At 45.0% G+C, this 15,508-nt stretch overlaps 1 protein-coding gene across 3 annotated transcripts in view; it reads right to left on the reverse strand.

Moving 5' to 3' along the window:
- Positions 1 to 15,508, reverse strand: part of ZHX2 (zinc fingers and homeoboxes 2) — a 114,194-nt gene that overhangs the window by 29,234 nt on the left and 69,452 nt on the right. Inside the window, exon 2 of one of the 3 annotated variants that reach the window (XM_075920174.2) lies at positions 14,025 to 14,135. The exons of the other annotated variants lie outside the window; for them this stretch is intronic. The gene's annotated coding sequence lies outside the window, so the exon portion shown is untranslated. The remainder of the gene's footprint in view (positions 1 to 14,024; positions 14,136 to 15,508) is intronic. 3 annotated transcript variants of the gene reach the window in all.

Here is a 15,508-nt window from a genome sequence, read left to right on the forward strand (position 1 = left end):
TTCGAATTAAGGGGCTACACACCCCTTAATTCGAACTAGCTAGTTCGAACTAGGCTTAATCCTCGTAAAATGAGGTTTTCCTAGTTCGAACTAAGCGCTCTGCTAGTTCGAATTAAATTCGAACTAGCGGAGCGCTAGTGTAGCGCCTATTAAAGTTAGTTCGAACTAACGTCTGTTAGTTCGAACTAACTTTGTAGTGTAGACATACCCATAGTGATTAGATGACTTAGTTTCAATGAGCGGCTTTTGTACAAAAAAAACCCTGGTGTAATTGGGATCCAATCTAATCTTGTCATATATTTTCAATTAAAATGTATTTTATAGTAACTTATTTAAAGGAAAAATTATTTTCAAAAATATCATGTGGATATCCATCAAAATGCAACACCGCAGCTAGCAAACATTTTTCTTTTAGAACTGTTGCCTGGTGATTTCCATTAATGAAAGCTAAAATGCTTTGCAACAATTTGAAAAGATACCATTCTGTGTCCCCTCAACACACAGATTTCTAGCTTAGTTACTTATCTCTCTGTGGTACTTATATCACCCCCATCACTGTAATATCTGGACACCTCAATCTTCAATGTGTTTATTCTCACAACACCCAGGCTGTGTCTAGACTGAATCCCTTTTCCGTAAAAGGGATGCAAATTAGACACATCGCAATTGCAAATGAAGCGGGGATTTAAAATCCCCCCCACTTCATTTGCATAAACATGGCTACCACTTTTTTCCAGCTCGGAGCTTTGCCGGAAAAAAGCGCCAGTCTAGACGGGGATCTTTTGGAAAATAAAGCCTTTTCTGAAAGATCCCTTATTTTAAGGAAGGGTTGTGGATGACATGGCAAGAGAAATGAGGTAAGAGTATGGGAGGGAAGCCTGGCTGGTCCCTCCCTCCCATCCCATGATCGAGTGTGTCCAGTATTTGGGGGGGAGGGGGATCTACCTGGTAACCCTAATTATAGCAAGGGGATGATGGGTCTCAATCAGATTATAGGGTGCTATTTCAGTGGGCCTCTCTGCAACATTAGCCTACCGGTCACTCCTGGGGAGTCTCGCAGTTGATCCATGCCGTTCCATTCCCAAAAGTAGCCAGTTGCCCCCTGCATACAGAAGAGGGGTTGGGATGGGGAGCAGGAGTCTTTGTGCACTGCTCCTGTCTGCAAGCTCCCATTGGCTGGGTATGTGGAACTGTGTTTCCTTTGTAAAGGGAAATCAGCCTTCACTAAGGGTGTGTCTAGACTACCTAGTTTTGTCGACAAAAGTGGACTTTTGTCGACAAAACTATACCAGCGTCTACACTACCACTGAGTTCTGTCGACATAACGTCGACAGAACTCAGCAGTTTTGTCGACGCTGGTATACCTCATTTTACGAGGCATAACACCTTCTGTCGACAGAGTTCTGTCGCCAGAAGGTGTTATTGCCTGTATCATTGCATCTAGACTACGGAGTTCTGTCAACAAAGCAGCTTGCTTTGTCGACAGAACTCAATGTGTCTGGACGCTCTTTGTCGACGGAAGTTTTGTCGACAGTATCTGTTAACAAAACTTCCGTCGACAAAACGCGGTAGTCTAGACGTACCCTAACTGTGGGAATGTGGGGGTAGGCAGGAGTGATGCTGGCAAAGAGAGTCAGCCCACAGTGCCATGCGTCCTCTGCTCATGGCCACAAGGGTGCATTGGCTCCTTCCTGGCATGGCATGAGGCCTCAGCCTCACTGCGCCATCAGTTGGGACCTGCTGGCTGTATGTGCTGCCTTGAAGGAGGCCACACACCAATCCCCATCCCCATCCCAAAGCCAGCAACATCCCATACCCCATTGTGCATCTCAAACCCCTGCCCTAGCCTGATCCCCTCCCAGAGACAGTACTCCATACTCTCCCCTGTACCTGAGGCCCCCCTCAGAGCAAGCATTCCACACCTGCTTCTGCACCCCTGCTCCAGCCCTGACCCTCCTCTCAGTTCCAGAAACCCGTACCTTCTCCCCTGCATGGACTCCTCTCCCAGAGCCAGTTTCCCACATCCCCTCGTGCATCCCAACCCCCCTTGAAAGAGAATCAGCTGAACTGTCATTCATACTTAATTTCAACACTTTACGCCTAAGTTTAAACAAAGACATTAATTATCTTACCAATTACAAAGACAGCTTCCCCAATTATCACCTCTAATATCATTAGCTCACAGACATTTACCTTCCCCTCCCCCCATCCCCCTTCTGTTCTGAAATTTGATTTGTCCTTTTCATATGTGTTCATTTTTTTTATTGCATCCTTTGGTATATATGGTTGTGACAATTTTCTTCCACTATTTGATCTGAGGAAGTGGGTCTGGCCCACGAAAGCTCATCATCTAATAAACCATCTTGTTAGTCTCTAAAGTGCTACATAGTCCTGTTTTTTTTTCAGAATGGACAGAGATAAATAGTGGTGTCCCTGCTCAAGCTATTAATAAATTATCTGAAAAAGGGGTCTGAGGCTAAGTTTAATGTCCTGTATTGGAGACTCTGGTCTCAACTTTACAGCAAAATTTGCAGATAACTATTCTGAGTAAAAATTTTGTAAGTCCAAAGCAGACTGCAAAGAGTTACAAAGGATGCTCACAAAACTGGGCAACAAAATGCAGATGAAATTCAGTGTTGATAAGTGCCACAAAGTGCACTGGTAACATAATCCCTGTTATGCATCAAAATAATGGGGTCTAAATTAGCTTTTTCAATTCAAAAGTGATCTTAAGAATCATTGTAGACAGTTCTCTGAAAAAAAGTCTGCTCAGTTTGCAGTGGCAGTCAAAAAACTATCAGAATGTTAGAAAGCATTAGCAAAAGGATAAATAGCAAATCAGAAAATGCCTCTCTATAAATCCATGGTATATCTACATCTTGAATACTATGTGCAAATCTAGTCACCCCATCTCAAAAACAGATATACTGGAACTGGAAATGGTACAGAAAAAGGCAACAAAAATGATTAGGGTATAGAATAGTTTCCTTATGAGGATAAATAAAAAGACTGGGACTTTTCAGCTTAGAAAAGAGAGGACTAAGAGGGGATAGGATAAAACCATGACTGGGATAGAGAAAGTGAATAAGGAAATGATATTTACTCCTTCACATAACACAAGATCTAGGGGTAACCTAATGAAATTAACAGGCAGCAGGTTTAAAATGCATAAAAGCATCAATGGCTATTAGCTAGGATGGGCGGGTATACTGCAACATGCTCTGTGTGAGCTGTGAGTGGACAATAGGGGATGGATTACTCGATGACTGCCTATTCTTTTCATTCCCTCTGAAGCACCTGGCATTGGCCACTGTCAAAAGACAGAATATTGGACTAAATATATCATTGGTCTGGCGCAGTATGGTAGTGTAGAGACTTTAATATATTGCTCATTAAGTTCCAGGATTCTTCTTGCTCTCAAGCAACTTTAAAGATGTATGAGCAAACGAGAGCAATAGCAATCACTTTCTTTACACTTCTACATTTGGTCATCCCTAGAACTGTCAGTGGTTCACCTGGTGTCCTGTCTCAGATAGATACAAGGCTTTTAAAGGAAGGTGCAAGAAGTAGTGAATAAATCTGTAATAACCTGTTATTAGGAACAGTTTTGTTTTTGGCTTTTTGGTAAACCCAGTCAGTTAGAGTTGCATAGAGAATAGGACAATAGACTAAGATAAATAAAGTGATTAAATATTTGCAATATAAGTAACTTAGTCTTAGTCTGGTGTCCATAAAGCCAATGAATGGACTTCCATTGAATTCCATAGACAGTGGAACAGAACTCCTTCAGAGGACCTGAGCTCCCAGGATTCCAGTTGAAGTCAATGAAAGTGCTCCTGAAAATCGGGCCCTTAGTCTCTTATAAGCACCGATGAAGGGGCAGCATTAAAAAGAACAAAGAGGTGATTATGAAAAGCAGCATAGGAGTACGGAGGCTAACATCATTGGTGGTGTGAGAGGTTGTGGATGACATGGCAAGAGACAAAAATGAGGTAAGAGTATGGGAGGGAGGGATGAAGAAGAGGAGATGAAGCTTGGACAAGTTAAAATGGAATAGAGAACTAAGCCAAGAGAAGAATTTAGAGGGTGTACTGCATGTGACAAGATCGGATCCACAGATAAGGAATGTGGTCCTTAGCAGTACTGCTTTGTATGGAATGATGTGGGAGAAGGCCCTATGGATGCAGGGAGGCCAGAGATAGGTGATAAGACCTTGGACAAGAGTTTTAGGAACCAACCTGAAAATTGCATAGTAAGCTGATTATTTGGGTAACTACATTTTTTTTAATTAGCCACCAGTGATACAGCCAGTTACCAAGGAGATGTAGTCTGGGCACCTAGTAATTTCTATAGTTTTGATGAGGCTATTGAGGGCACTATAGCCAGGCAGATGGTCTGTGTCCTTGGAGTAGAGAGACTGGGTCAGATTGTCCTGTCGTGAATCCAGCCTTGTCCCACCTTTGCCCTGGCTGGTCTTCACAATAAGAGCTGCTTTCTACTGCTGTCAGGTCCTACTGCCTGCTTTTAGCCCACGCAGCTGCAGGGAAGAAATATGTCCAGATGAATAAGACTGCTATAATGTATCTTGAACAATGGGTCAAAAATGCAGAAATAGGGACTTGCGTATTGACATTTCAGTGAGTCACAGGGATCTCTTGTTTTATAATGAAAATGCTGACAATTATACAGAAAATACCCTCTCAGAGGCATAAATCTCAGTTCCCACTTAGTAGGTACATTTGATTTGGTCTTTTTTGTTGTCGTTGCCAAGTTTAGTCACTTCACAGGTTTATTCTCTTAACAAGTACTAGAAGATTTACCTAGCATTGTTGAAGTCCTACACTCCATTTTTGGTTTTTCTTCATTTAAATCATTTCTCTGGGGTGGGGTTGGGGATGAGGGGTTCAGTAAGCAGGCTGCCCTGGTGAGAGGGGACTACCCCAGCCCTCTCTCACTACAGCAACTTGGGGCAGGGTGAGAAGCCCCTCTCAATGACTTCTACAGCTCCAGTGAGCATAGCTGGAGGAGGGGTGCATGTGCCCTGGCTGGGGCAGGTCCAGGTTTGTCTGCCCCCTGCGCTCCCCAGCCAGAGTTAGGAATGCAGCAAACTGTGCACTTTCATAGAATCATAAGAGCTGGAAGAGACCTCAGGAGGTCACCAAGTCCAGTCCCCTGCCCAAGGCTGGACCAATCCCAACTAAATCAACCCAGCCAGGGCTGACACTTAAATACCTCTAGGGATGGAGATTCCACCACCTCCCTAGGTAACCCATTCCAGTACTTTACCATCCTCTTAGTGAATAGGGTTAACAGGTAGACCACCCCAAAATACCAGACACACTTGATCATGGGCGGGGCGGGGGGGGGGGGGGCGAAGGGACCGTCCGGGAGGGGGGCTGGGCCAGTTGGGAGGAAGGAGGGTGGGAAGTGGGACTGGCGGGGGGAAGGAGGGGTCGGGGGCCGCGGGGCTGGTGGGGGAAGGTGGGGGTCGGGGGCCGCGGGGCTGGCCAGAAGGAAGGGAGGCGGGCTGGGGGGGCTGGACGGGGAGCCAGAGGAAGGGGGGCGGGAAGTTGCAGCCACTGGCTGCAGCCAGAGTCCAGCAGGCCATGCCCCCGGCAGGCACTCTCTCCACCCGGCTTCTGCACGCAACCAGCGGCTCCCAGCTGGGAGGTGGGGCTGCGATCACAGGGCTCCCAGCTTCCCAGTCGCTCTCCCAACCCCGCCAGGCTTCCACCCGGCACTCAGGCGGAAATTCAGAAAATACCGGACTTTGCACATATCTGGTATTTTCTGATTTTTTCTACCGGACAGAGGGTGCAAATACTGGACTTTCCGGTAGAAAACCAGACACCTGGCAACACTATTAGTGAAATAGTTTTTCCTCATATCCAACCTAGACCTCCCCCACTGTAACTTGAGACCATTGCTCCTTCTTCTGCCATCCGTCACTACTGTGAACAGCCTTTCTCCATCCTCTTTGGAACCCTCCCTTCAGGAAGTTGAAGACTGCTATCAAATCCCCCCTTACTCATCTCTTCTGCAGACTAAACAGACCCAACTCCCTCAGTCTCTCCTCATAGGTCACGTGCTGCAGCCCGCTGATCATTTTGGTTGCCCTCCCATGGACCCTCTCCAATGCGTCTACATCCTTTCTATAGTGGGGGGCTCAGAACTGGACACAATACTCCAGATGTGGCTTCACCAGAGCTGAACACAGGGGAAAATCACTTCTCTAGATCTGCTGGCAATGCTCCTTCTAATGCAACCTAATATGTCATTAGCTTCTTGGCTACAAGGGCACACTGTTGACTCATATCCAGCTTCTCATCCATTGTAACCCCCAGGTCCTTTTCTGCAGAACTGCTACTTAGCTAGTTGGTCCCCAGCCTGTAACAATGCTTGGGATTCTTCCATCCCAAGTGCAGGATACTGCACTTGTCATTGTTGAACCTCATCAGATTTCTTTTGGCCAAATCCTCTAATCTGGCTAGGTCACTATGGACTCTATCCCTGCCCCCCAGAATATCTACCTCTCCCCCTAGCTTAGTGTCATCTGCAAAGTAGCTCAGGGTGCAATCCATCCCCTCATCCACGTCATTAATAAAGATATTGAACAAAACCGGTCCTAGAACCAATCTTTGGAGGACTCCGCTAGAAACCGACCAGGCCCTGAGATCTGGAAGCTTCTCTCAGTAGTCTGAAGAAAGCCTTGTCTACCTCATCCGCCTGATCTATAGCACACACCAATCACAACATCACCCCTGTTGCTTCTATCTCTAAACTTAATCCATAGACTCTCAACAGGCTTTTCTTCCACTATATCAGGGTTTCCCAACCTATGGGTCGGGACATAAATATGGGTCACCATTTCATTTCAAAAGGGTTGCCAAGTGTCTCCCCAGATGGCTCTGATCCCTCTCCTCCCCCCGTTTCTGAATTGCCTTGGGTCACCACCAAATCTTCCTGAATTGTCAAAATGGGCCCCATCTGGAAAAGGTTGGGAACCGCTGCTCTATATAATGGAGCTCTGAGCAATCATACTGCTTTCTTATATACAATGCAACTCCTCTTTTTCTCCCCCGCCTGTTCTTTGTGAACAGTTTATACCCTTTCCCCTCTCTCCCTGACAAAGGGGAATAGCCAGCACCGTTCCCATATAAATTGGAGTAGGGGAAGTTTACCCTGCCCCCCCTCCTCCCTCCTTAAAGGATGCCTGGGATTGGTAGGCTCAGAACCAGAGCAGTCCCAGATAGCTGCATGCCCCCCGGCAGCCTCTTTCACCTGCCTGGTGATTCGGTCTCTTTTCTATATGGTTTTAGGAGAAGCAATCCTATTCCAGGGACAACCTATTTTCCTGGCACAACTAAGCCCTTATCTTGCTTTAAATTATGATAAGAGGAAACTGTATACTGCATTTGATGGTCCTAGCTCTTATTGTTTAGGAGGAATTCTTGAACACACAGACAGACAAACTCGCTCAAATATATAGTAAATTTGAAGAAATTATTTAAATACTTCTTGTAACAAATCCATTCCTCCAAAAGGTAAAATGTATTAGCTCCCCTCCAAAAGGATTACATTAGGATGAATGAAATACAGCAAACATAAAATAAAACACAGCTGGTGGAAGTACGAAAGTATAAATAAGCTCAAAGCTTTGCAATTCTGTGCCCATCTAAATTAGCAAAAAGGAAGCAGGATCTAGGCTCAGGTTTGAAACATCACTGTTTTCCCGCTTATGTTTTATGATTCTTATTCCTCACTCAATTTTTTTCCTTCTTCTGCTCCAACCCCCGATGCTGTTATTCCTCAGTTTCCGTATCTGTGAAGTGCGCTCAATACCACATCTCTAATTTGCAGGAATGAGATGAGGCGCTTTGAAAACCTCAGATGGAAGGTATTATAAAAATGCTCCGTATTATTATTTCAGGAAAGATCTGTCGTTCGGGCAGCCTGGACTGCCTTTCAAATTAAATGGAGTGGAAAGAGGTTTTCAGTCAGAAACCAGTCAAAATTCTGACTGAAACCAAACATTGCACAGAATTTCACAGTTTCATGTGAATTGCTCTTGGAATCTTAATTTCCAAATAACCCACAAGATTAAAGGTGAAAACAAGGGTATGAATCCCACCTGCTACCAAAAAAAAAAAAAATCATTTTTGCAAGAAGTTAATAATCCATAATGTATCACAAAGTGTGAAAAGCACAAGGACATCTCTAGACACGTCTCTAGACACATCTAAAGAAGGAGGGCAACAAGGAGATCAGACCTGGGTTGCCAAATTTCTAATTTCTGAAATCTGGACACTCTTATGCCCCACCTTTTCCCCCTGAGGCCCTGCCCCTGCTCTGTTTCTTCTCCCCAAAGCTCTACCTTTGCTCTGCTTTTTCCTCCAAGGCTCCACCCGCTTGCTTGCTCCATTTCCTTCCATTGCTTATTGCTCTCCCCACTCCTTCTTCCTCAACACTTCCTCTGCTCCAGGGTTGGGACAGAAACTGCAGCCTGATGAGGAGCCTACTGCCTGCCCGCCTGCCCATGAGATGTAGGTAGGAGGTGGCCCAGCTAAACTGGGCTGCATGGGTTGATGACCCGGTGCTTCCCTCCCACATCCTATGATAGCCAGATTTTTGATGTTCAGTCAGAACATCTGACTGGACACTGCTGGTTCTCCTTTTTGGTTGGACTTCCTGATAAAAAAAACCCCAGACCTCTGGCAACCACAGAACAGATTATATACTGGTTTCTCACTCAGTTCAGTTAACACACACTTCCACTGCTCCCTTCCTCCACTCTGCAAAAAAGGCCCCAAACAAACAGTCTTTAAACAGCGACAACAGACATATTAACATTCAGCAGTATATTTGGCAGCAAAGTACACAAAATCCTTAGACAAGGAAAAGCGCTCAACAGTTACAGTACAGGCTACAGAACTATAACCTGCTAGTGCTAAAATACATTTTGTAACCTGCTAGTGCTAAAATACATTTTGGGTTGTCTTCCAGTTTTGAAACACTTCAGTAAATTCGTGTGTGTGTTGTATAAGCTGTATAAAAATCACACAATGATGTTGCAGTTCTTTCCATGGCAACACACTAGGATACAGAGCATGCTTTTCTGCAAGGACTCAAGTGGAGAAGGGAACAGGAGGGAAAGGATTGCTAAAAAGCTCTGGCTTGGTTACTCTAACGCAAGAACAGGCCCACTGACTGGAATTTCTGGGCCCCAGGACAGAAGAATCAATGGACTCCTCCCATTTCCCTCCCTCAGCCAGAACCACAAGCCCCTACCCGTAGCCCAGAGAAACCCTCAGCTGCCTTCCCCCTAGCTGCCCAGAGGAGCCCCTGTGCCAGCTGCAGCTGCGCTTCTCCCTTCCCCAGACCCAACCCCTGAGATATTTGTTACTCAGATGCCCCAAAATTTGCACAGGGCTTATCAAAAGGGTCTTCGAAGAGACGCTTTTCCCCAGAGCAGGTTGGGTCTGGGGAAGGCTTGACTGTTGCTGGCCTGGGGCTCTTCTTGCCTGAGGATGGGAGGCACTTAGGGCTTCTTTGAGTGGCATTGCTCCAGAATCACAGGAGTGACGGGCTTCCCACATCCAAAGAAGCAGCTTGTCTTGCACAGATGCAGGTGGAGACCACCTCCCTGGCTCTAGTGAAGGACGCTGGAACTTGTTCCTGGAGTTCTGCTAGAAGGAGTCTGAAGTCAGCCCTGAAGCAATTAAACTTGGTTCACATTTTCAAGCTTTTATTTGCAACTGTAAAGGTTAGAAACAATGTTTTCCTTTTAAAGGAAAGCCTACATTTTCGCATTATCGAACTGCTCTGGTGGCTGGGGTCCTAAGCATAATATCATAGGCATATGCTTATGTATAGCCATGCCACTCAGTCCTTTAGTTTTGTGTAACTATTTTGTCTCCAAATCTGATCCCAGTTAAAGCAGTGTAAATCCAGGGATTTTCCGTCCCTTCTAAACAATATCCCACTTCCTTCTTATCACTGGCAAAATTCTACGTGGATCATGCCTGCTTAATAGAGTGTTGAAAATCTCAACCACCCAATACAGAAAAATGCATCAGTTTACTTAGTATCAATGGCCTTGAGACAAGACATGAAATAGTAGAAGCCTGACACAAAGAACAGCAGATGAGTGGGTGAAGATGGGAATGGTACCTCCTTTACAACCTTTTCCCCACACAACAGGAGCAGAAGCAGCAGCTTGTGCTTCTTTTTATCTTTTGAAACATTTCAATCCTAAGTAAAAGTTCCCACCCTTCATATGAGAAGGATAAAGAAAAAGTAGAGGAATTTGAAGAGGTACGACAGACACTTCCCAACAGATTACCTCGTGTCTGCTCATGAAAATAGACAAATACATAAAATAAAGCAAATCTGATGAAACACAATCTGAAAACAAAGAGAGACTACGCATAAACATGTTCCAGACCTACATTGGTTTCTGCTAGAATCAGTCTCAAACCAGAATCATTTATCCACCCAAACGGTGGGGTTTCAGATAAAATAGGTCCAAAATCCAAACCATTATTTTCTTTTGTATGTGTGCAGGAAGGGGGCAGAATCATCCCAAATTTATGCCTCTCTCTAATACTTGGATTATATCTGCCTGTATTGAATGTGAATTTAGAAAGTTTTTCAACTGCCAGCATTCAAACTTAGAACCTCTTGCTCTTTTGTAACATTAGAGGGCATCACATTCACTCAAAGAGGACTAGGCATTTTTTCAACTCAGGAGAAAAAAGAACAAACCCTTGATCTTAGGTCTATATCTATCTATATCTATGCACTCTGTTAAAGATCCGGGATGCTGACCTTTAAAAGAGAATGGGCCAGTTATTCACCTTGTGTAAATCTGCCTAATTCCATTCATCCAGGGTGTGTTAGACCAGTTTATACAATCAGAGGATCTAGTCAAAGTGTTTAGTGTAGTTTAGTTCAGTGTTTCTCAACCAGTGATATGACTACCCTCAGGGGTACTCGAGAGAAGTCTGGGGAAGGAGGAGGGTCCGTCAACACAACTGAAATTTGGAGAAAGCTGAATGCTTTACAATGCTTTATTATTTTTGTACTTTTTACATCCAAAAATGTTATCACCCACCTGGCGACAATTAAGTTGTTTAAACAAATGCATTGCAATGGTAGAAAAAAATGTTTGTGTGTATGAAAACTGTAGGTACTGGGGGTACTTATAATTTTTTTTAAAGGGGATACTTACAATTTTTTTTAAAAAGGGGTACTTTATAAAAAAAAATGTTCAGAAAAACTGGTTTAGTTCACCTTTTAGAAACCGATGGCCATATTGTTGTCAGTATAGATGTGTTTGAAGTTGGAACAATTTACTGTCCATAGCAAGAAATAGAAAAGTCCCTTTTTCTAAGCAGTCTAAAGAAATATTTTCATGTTTTAAAATGAAATAAGGTGGCTCCTGTGAGAAATACATTACATTCAGAATGTAATGCAAGTACAGTATTTGCTGTGAAAGAGGCCATTCCCAGTTCACGTACCAACATCCAGCTTGAAGAACGCTGTTTACTTTGTGTCTCCGGTCCTAGAGATGCAAGAACAATAAGCCACAAGGGAGAGACTATGTTATTAAACATTGAAGAGCACCACAAATTATTTAACCCATTGAAAGATATATTGGATGTGATCCAAGGTTAGCATTTTAGAGAAGAGGGAGAAAAGTACAGCCCGAGGCCTGTGTGAAAACATATTGGGAAGAAAAAGGGGAGAGAAAAGTGAGTGAAAGAGAGAGAGAGAAGTTTTCTGTCAGGTCCAGTGTGAGAAATCAAATGGATATTTAATAAAAGAAAATGTGTCTTCCCTCCCTGAGTCCACAAAAAAAATTGATGTGAAGATATAAAACAACTCTGCATGTGGTCACAATTTCTTTGGGGTGCAGCTAGCTCCAGGGGAGGAACACCTTTTAATACAGCCCTCGATCCAACCTTCAGTAGCTCAAAAGGAGCTGTCTGAAGATACACAGCACCAGGTCAATCTCTCCTAGCAGGAAAACAAGTTATAAATCAATAGCTTTTTTCTCCCCACTGATGCTTGCTGGGAAGAAGTGAAATGGGGAAAAAAAAGCAGAGATGAAATGCACCTGTATCTCTTTAATGCAGCAGGGAAGTTCTTACAATGATGGAGCACAGAAAGGATTGGGGGGTGGGGGGGGGGGAGAGATTTAAAAGAAAAATCTAGTCCATTTACACCTACTCCAGATGCTTTGAAAGCAGGCATTAGGTGGGTCAGGACATTTTCGATCAGCCTTTCCTAAAACCAGAGCTTTGATTATATTTCACAAGTCTTTCCCGTTTTTAAATACAGAGATTTACCCTGGTGGGGCAGTTTAGATTGGTTCCTGTGTATATATTGCTGCATCTCTAGCTTTGTGAGGTGTGATCTTCAGATGGGTCATGGTCACACCCCCAGCAGATGGGAAGAAAGGGGAAAATGAACAGAATTCTGAAGTCACGAGGACCCAGAGAAAATGGGGGTGGGAAATAAAGGAGCAACTTATCTCCTCCCCATTCTCCTGATGCCCTTTGCTAATCAACCACATGAGAGCGCGTTCTCTCTCCTTTCCCTCCAGTCCCAATGGAGCAACCATTCTCTCTTCCATAGCACCTCTCTGTCTTCTGTGCTGAGCCCTGAGGCAAAAGAAGTAGTTCTATGTGGGGAGGGTTGTGGGGAGGTTTAAAGCAGTCTTGGCCTAGAGAGGAGGCCGAGCCCCTGCACAGTTCTGAGAAGCTCTGTGATCTCTGGGTGTGGACTTGTGAGGAGCTAAGCAACCGAGAGTTGTAACTGAATTCCCCATATCACTTGGCGCTTCCTGTTTACAAGGGTCTTGCCAATCTCCCTTTGTTTCTAATTGCAGATGTTCACAGCAAACTCCCAAACTCTGACCAGTTTCAGACTGAAGCCATTACAAGTTGCAGATTCTGATGGAACATTCTTAATGATGTAAATCTGTCCAGGTTCTTTGAAGGGTCAGAAACCAGCCCAGGTCTGGGTTTATCATGAAACCTGGAACCAGGCAAGTTTTGCCTGCAACACAGTTGTGATGAAAGCATCATCCAGGTTTTTGATAGTTTCATCGTTCTTCCTCATGGTGAAACTGGCAGAGGCATGCAAAAGATCTGTCAGTATCTTCAAGCCTACTGATGGAAACAATCTATTGGGGAATGTGTATTAAGCTTCACTCCTTCATACCCACAGAAGTTGTGAGTCTGCTTTAGCTTAAGAGACTGATTCTTCAGCTCAAGCTCCAGACAAAGTGCATTCCTCCCACACCATCCATCTCCGAGCCCTGCCTACGAATCCTGGACAATTTAACACACACCCCTGCTCCTGGAACATCTGGTGCCACCACCGTAGCACAGGGTGTTAGAGTGAGTTCTGGCTGCTAGCTTTGCGCCACTACTGGCTTGTCCCTTTGGCCCGGGAGAGGCGTGTGCAGAGCTGTCCCATCCATAGGACAGTTCGGTACGGGCGCCCCAACCATCGTATGAATGGGATGGTCCCCCATACTCAGGTTAGCTCACGGGGCCCTGGGCAAGCTGGGGCCGGCTGCAGGGGTCGGGCCCCCCTGCACTCACTATGGCAGCGAAAGCCACAGGGAAATGGAGCTACACATCAGCCTGCTCCACTCTGCCACCATCTCCCAAGCCAGCCTGCACTGAGGCTGAGAGGCTTCGCTTCCTGCTACCTCAGCAAAGCAGCGTGACTAGGCTGCTGCATTTCTCTGCTTCCCCACAGTTTCCATTGCTGTGGTGAGTGCAGGGGGCCCGATCCCTGCTGCCACCCTGTGCCAGGCCCCCTGGCACTCCCTGAGGCCATGTCTCTCAGGAGAGGGGGCTTGAGGGAAGAGGTGCATGGGGGGGGGGGGGAGGGCTGGGAGAGAAGGCAGAGCAGGGACAGGAAGAGACAGGGCAGGGGCGGAGCATGGACTAGACTTGGGGGAAAGGTACAGACACCCTCCCTCCTCAAGGCCACAGGGACTTACATACCAGCAGCTGTGTGCAGGCCAGACTGTGGAACTGCTCAGTCCGCAGCTAGCTCCTGGGCCATGAGTTTGAGACCCCTGCTCTAACAAATGCAGAGAACTGGTTGGTGAGGCCCTATGGGATGAAATGGGACAAAGCGAGTTCAGGAATGCAGGCAGCCTCTCAACAGACAACATTAAATGCACAATAGCAAACTATCACAAGGTGAAGAAAAATGACGAAGACTAGTAATATGTCAGGAGCTCTTTAATGACCTGAAAGTCAAAACAATTCCTACAAAAAATGGAAACATGCAGTGTAGCTGAGTACATGGAACATAGCAGGCTGGGCAAGTGAAGCCCACAGCAGGTGCTGGAACATGATCTTAATACAGACCTTCCTAGCAGAGGGGAGGTGATACCACTTCATTATAAACTACTTTGAAGGTAAAAAACATTTAGGTGCTAAGTATTGTTGTTCTCCTGAGTCACCACATCCTCCTCTGAACTCTGTTAACCATTTACACCACTTTAACATTTAAATTTGAGCAATATCCTGGAAATGCTTTACAATTGGTTGGTTGGTGGCAAAAAGCTACTTTGTCATTGATATTCATGATACCTGTCCCCTTGTATGTTTAAGTTTAGTGAAAAAAACAGGTGTGGCTAGCAGCATTATCATAGCTACCCCATCCACACTTGCTAACTAGGCAATTTTGCTCACCCCTTTTAAAAGAAGCAAAATGCAGGACAATACTAACACGGCTACATTTCTATCACCCTTTTAAAAGAGTGCTGGTGATACTGTCACCTTGCAAAAATCAAAGAATAGCTTATATGGTCAGGGAACCGTCCGTTCTCTGCTACACTGGAATATATTCCTTGGATAGTCTATAAAAAAGCACTCACTTTAGTTAACTGATATTCTGCTTAAGGTAGGGCTGCCTTCCTATTCCACCAACACATCACAACAAAATTTGGCACAAGGTTCCTGCTCAACAGACTCTCAGTATCACAGCATACTGGCAAATCTGCATGGGAAATCTTGCGCAGTGCAGCAGCACATGTGGGTGGCTCTAGCCATGGTATTGGTGTCTAATCTTCACACATATCAAATTCCCCTAGTATAGTGGCTACTGCTTCAGAATAGGTTGGACACCACATCCCCAGAGGACATGCCTCACAATTATGGGACCATTGAACTCGGTCATTTAGTGTTTTCATTTCCTTTGTGGAGTAAGATGTCCTGTCATGTGTGAAGATGTGGCAAGCCTTCTCCTCTGATCTAGGGGAATCTGCTATCTGCGCAGTAAGGAAGGAAGAAGACTCTGATAAGAGTTACTGAGATAACTATCTATAGATTAAATTTTAAAAGTATTTCCTTACAAACACCACAGACAAAATGGGATTTAGGAGATGTCACCAATACAAATCTTGGTAGACATCAGGTAAGGCAATGGATCGCAGAAAGGTAGGACTGGAAGGGACCTCAATAGATCATTTAGTCCA

This window comes from Pelodiscus sinensis, chromosome 2 (genome assembly GCF_052426305.1).
Source record: "Pelodiscus sinensis isolate ZL-2025 chromosome 2, ASM5242630v1, whole genome shotgun sequence".
Classification (NCBI taxonomy): Eukaryota; Metazoa; Chordata; order Testudines; family Trionychidae; genus Pelodiscus; species Pelodiscus sinensis.